Source organism: Hyalella azteca, unplaced genomic scaffold (assembly GCF_000764305.2).
Source record: "Hyalella azteca isolate HAZT.00-mixed unplaced genomic scaffold, Hazt_2.0.2 contig6610, whole genome shotgun sequence".
Classification (NCBI taxonomy): domain Eukaryota; kingdom Metazoa; phylum Arthropoda; class Malacostraca; order Amphipoda; family Hyalellidae; genus Hyalella; species Hyalella azteca.
This window is the reverse complement of record NW_025936767.1, coordinates 82,238-87,920: the sequence shown is the minus strand read 5'-3', so window position 1 is coordinate 87,920 and position 5,683 is coordinate 82,238.

Genomic DNA, 5,683 nt, shown 5'->3' with positions numbered 1-5,683 from the left:
CAACAGTTTCAATACATCAGTAAACAGGAAATACAACAGTTCTACATTGAGTCACCGTTAAATTCTCAGATTTTATCATTGAGAATTATATTTTTTTCCTGTTTACGCCGACACAAAATTTATACGAGTGTCAGGATATCTTCTATTGCAGCACAAAAATACAGAACAAATGGCCGCTATGTTTCACAAGTTTAATACTTAAGGAGCAAGTGTCATTAATTACGAGTAGTTCCTGGGTGAAGCATTACATAATTAATACGTCTTATTACATAAGGCATAATTTCTTACGTCAATGATGCAACTTTCACAATGTCATCGTTACATAAATAAAAGAAAAAGTTTCGAAGTCGAGGCTTAATTCCACTAAATATCATCGCTAAATTTTTAGCCATTTTCAAGTGTTCATCATTTTTGAAGCTGAAACTTAACACAGAATACAACAAATTTTTCTTAATAGCACCGATGGATGTGGCATGCCAACTGATATGAAAATGAATGATTTCCAGAATAAATCCAACAAGATTTTTTGAGTTTTGAAAAATAATCTAATTATAGCTCCTACGTCACAGGCCAAACATTACATAGTCTGTAAAAATTTTGATTGTTCCTACGTCACGAGCTTCACATTAATTAAATAGTCAGAAATAATTATTGTTTTAATACGTCACGGGCCGATCTTTACAGAGTCGGTAATAAAAAGTTGTTCGATCGTTAGGAGCTCTAAAATTCCGTTCAGCTTGATCTCTCGCGTCCAGCAGCAAATTCAGCCTTAATTATGTCGTCATTTTCTAAATTTTATATATTCAAATATTTTCTTCGCATAGACGTAGGTCGTTTAATAAAAATAACTTCACTTTCCCTTATATACAACAAGTGGTGTGCTATGCAACGCACACAATACAAACAGAATACATGCAGTAAACAGACGGCATATATGCGCTATGCAGGCTTTATACATGAGTGTTCATGCAAATGCACGCGTATATATGAAGGCGCAATAAATTTTACATGCATTTAGGATTCCGTTCCGTCTGCAGAAACAGTGTTCAATTTCCTACAAATATACCTCCGCAGCAGCTGACATTATAACTCTGATGGAAATAATAGGAATTGTTTAGTTTTTTAGATGAATATTGTTAATAATATGTTGGCTATAATTTACAAATTAAAGTTTACACAACCAGTATGACGTTGTTTCGATTGTGGACAAATCTACCAGCCAAATGCACCGAATGAATTTACTACCATAATTTTACTGTTAAAACTCTTATTTTCCAATAAATTTCGATATTTGTATGGAAAACAGAACCTCCATGTGCGATAATAATGTTTTTCTTTCGATGTTCGAGTCGTGAACCATTAATTAAAATTGCTATTTTCGCAACGATGAATATTATGTTACTTTCGTGGACACACCGATCCAATTTACTGGAACACAAACCATTCTTCAGAACCAAAATATCATAACTATCTTCATTAATGTTCCTCTGTAGTGATCTTAATTGCATATTATGCCGAGAAACATTAATGCTCATATTGCATTAATTGTGAGCGATCCAACAATTTGCAAGGCTGCGGAGTTGAGCTCTACGCAGGTTCGTATGTTTTCTTCGTCTTGCATTTCTCGGACATGTGATCTTCAGCGCAGAATTGCCACATCGCGGAATTTGCGTCGGGCGTAGGAGTGATATCATCATAGCAGACGAACCGTCGGGACACGTTCAATACCGCCTGCCTCGTCTGTAGTAACTTCAATAACACCTCTGGGTAATATTAGAGTGGGAGCTTCAGCAACTACTGTCACCTTCAATAACATCGCTGCGTAATATTAGAGTGGGAGCTTCAGCAACTACTGTCACCTTCAATAACATCGCTGCGTAATATTAGAGTGGGAGCTTCAGCAACTATATATGCTAGTACTTTTTTTAGAAATTAATTCCTTCAAAAACATCGCTGCTTAATATTAGAGTGGAAGCAAGCTACTAAAGTCTTTTATGTCCCCATATAAATCTCCTTTCTTCCTTTGTCGCCATAATATTATTTTATCCTAAACTCTTATCGTAACCATTACTACGCATTACCCTAAGAATTAAAGTAGAACTTTATTTGCGTTTGAGTTTGAAGTATTACTTTTTTCTGTGATAATTAAAAAGCTCTTACATTCACGTGAGATATTCCCTCAGCAACAAAATCTCGCCACAATAATGCAGCATAAGAATCTGCCTTTAGAGCTCAATAATTGTTATCTGATCCGATATTTTTAATGATGAATAGATGCAGGTTCTCGCAATGTTGTATAATTTTTAACCTATTAACTTTGTTTCGATAATCTCACACAATTGACAATATATACTGCATTTTCAATAACTTCATTCACAATATTTATGCTAAAATGGGCAATCAGAAAGCAATCTTAATTTTTTAGATTTTAAAAGGTTCCGGAATGTACTTTGAAAAAAATTATATACAACCGAATCAATTTATTTATGCCACTTAAAATAACGACTAAGTAGGAAATTTAAATAGGCAGGCAAATTATTAACGTCTCCATTACTTTGAATGTTTCGAAATTAACGCGAAAACTTGCTTGACTCTTAAACATAATTACAGAAGTAGTTTGAAAGCCGTACTATCTAAAATAGCTACGAGTTATTGGTCTACAGCCCATAAGTTCTGCCTTTTCAAGCCGAACTCACCAATCACTGACAATAAATCGGTCGCTACGTGTACTTAGTCCGCTGCGTGTACTTATGCCGCTAGATGTACTTATGCCGCTAAGTGTACTTAGGCCGCTACGTGCCCTTCGACCGCTACGTGTACATAGGCCGCTACGTGTACTAAGGCCGCTACGTGTACTAAGGCCGCTACGTGTACTTATGCCGCTACGTGGCCTTATGCCGTTACGTGTACCGAGGCCGCTACGTGCACTTGTGCACTTCTACTTCTACTTAAGCGATCTGGGAGTCCGGCGCTTGCTAAGTAGATGGCTTAACGTGTACAATAATGCAATGTTGCAGGACTTAAGCAGCATTAATGAGGTCTCAGAAAATGCATGCCTATAGGCTGCCTGCTAATTCCAGGCCTTGATTGCATTGCCTAGCGCAGCGTCTTGGAAGCGTTCCAGAGCTTTCCTCGTACAGCAGGTTGAATACAAATTTATTATTAATTCTGCTAACGAAATCAATGAAGAAGGAAAAGAAGGTAATTATAAACGATTAATTCAATTTACGAAGAAAGCATGAAATATTACTGTTGGGTTCTTTGGTCTCTCGTCGAGGTTATACTTCAGTATGATAGTTATGAAGATTATTATTATAGTAATTATCAATTCATTGTAACTTATTGGTTTGAAATTATGAATAGTCGATTGAATTCATGATGCGTTGATTGAATTAAACCGGTTAATAAATTCGGTTTGACGTAAATTCATTCAATATTCATTTTTTAAAATTATTATATCATGTGTGTGTAAGTGTTACATTTCCATGCTTCGAAACTCATTTTTTTCAGATTGAATCAATTGATTCATGGTGGCTATATCATAGTGTTGAAAACTTTAATTAACATGGAGGATGCTGCTACATTTTAAAGAAAATAATTCCTGGAGAGGCTGTTGATATTTTTAGGTCAAAAAATTTATACAGAGTTTCAATGTAATCTTGTAACGTGTATCACAACTGCCTACCATATTCATGGCGTTGTAAAACTTGCACTTCGTTCATCCAACTCGTAGCTTTCCAGATTGAATTAAAATTCTTTGTTTATTAGTACAATCCATTACTAAATTGTATTCATGTTGTTTGTTTTTGAAATTGATCATTCACGTTACAGTTTATTTTTTGTCTAATCTAAAGAAAGAGCCTATTTTTTTTATTAATGATATATTTTGTGAACATATCCTATACCTGTTATAGCAGCATTCAATTTTTTTTCATGTATACAAGAAGAATACTTAATTAGTGCAGGTCTAAAAATTAACTCCTATAAATAAAGTATGTTGGTTTTTAACAAAATTCTCAAAAAACCAACAATAAAAATCATATAAAAGCATAAATCATATTATTATTACACTTCTATTACATTTATTCTCGTAATTTTTACTATTATTCCTATTAAAACACGTACAAATATACAAGGAGATATCGTATAGACATTCGCTCCCATACTTTCAAAACTCGCTAAGTGAACGTAAGTATTTACGCGCTATTTTCTTGTCTATGATTGGTGGATTTTGCTTGAAAGGCGGTCAATGATTGGCTGATGAACTTACGATCTCTTAACTTTTTTTGAAAGTATAGGCCCTGGCAGGACCGGGTGGGCCGGAGAGGGAAGTGCCTGTGACGTCGCTGGCGCGGCCAGTCGGTGCTTGTCTCTCGCGCGGGGCGGTCGTGCGGCTGTCGGTCCGTTCCCTGCCCTCGGTTTAACTGCACTGCGGTCTCGGTGATGCTATCCCTTTGAAAACCAGTGGCCAATGTTATTTTTCCGTGCAAAACATTTTGAGGCTTTGTCCGTGCAAAAAAATGCTTTTGTCCGTGCAAACAAAATTTGTCGGTGCAAAACATTTTGAGGCTTTGTCCGCACAAAAAAAAATGTTTTTGTCCGAGCAAACAAAATTTGTCCGTGCAAAAAATTTTGAGGCTTTGTCCGTGCAAAACAAAAAAAAATGTTTATGTCCGTGCAAACATAATTTGTCCGTGCAATACATTTTGAGTCCGTGCAAAACAAAGAAAAATGAGGCTTTTTAAAAGAGCTCCAAAGTCTTCTATGAAGAAAAGAAAACATTAATTCTCTCGTTTTCAAATACTGAATATTCACTGTGTTTAAATTTTTTCTAGTAAATTCATTGTTTCATGAGTAGGTTTTAAAAAATACTATAATATCATGTTATTATATTTTTGATCAGTTGTGCCTGCTTGATCTTTGTTGTTGGTGTAAATTTTCATTCACAAGCTTCCTTATCATCCGATTATGATGTAATATTTTCTAGTTTAAAAGGTTAAATTTGATGACATTCAGAATAATGAAATAATATTTAGGTAATAAATTCTAATAATGAAGTTGCTTTAAGAAGAAATGATCAAAGCCATTTAGTAGATAACAGCACCACCCTTTGTAGATATTTGATATTAAAGAAACAACAATGTTATACGTAAATTATGTCTAATAATATAGAGCACAGACAACACAGTTGTACAGATACATATTCAGTGGAATAAAATAGCGTAAAGACTACACTTTTGTTCGTATATTTAGTGGAATAATATGGAGTAAAGACAATAATGTCGAAATATTCAGAGGAATAATGTAGAGTAAAAAGAACGTTGTTAACATATATTTAGTGGCATAATTTAGATCAAATGCAACACTGTTATAGATGTAGAATAATGTGATTGCCAATACATAAAAGCTGAAATTCATATTTCGCAACTTATTCAGAGGCAACTTGTCTCTCAGCTATTTTTAGCGCATTTTGTCATTTATGAAAATAATGCACTATTGTGCTCGTCATGTCCGTCCGTCCGTGACTTCACGTTTCCGTCCGTTTTGAGAAAATGCGCTCTCATTCACTCGTTGCAGTGAGTACAGAGTAATATTTTTTATTCTATTCTATACAAATAACCCTTTATTCGAGAAGAATATTCATCAAAAGATGACTTTTCCTTTCACCAAAACAATTAAAGGA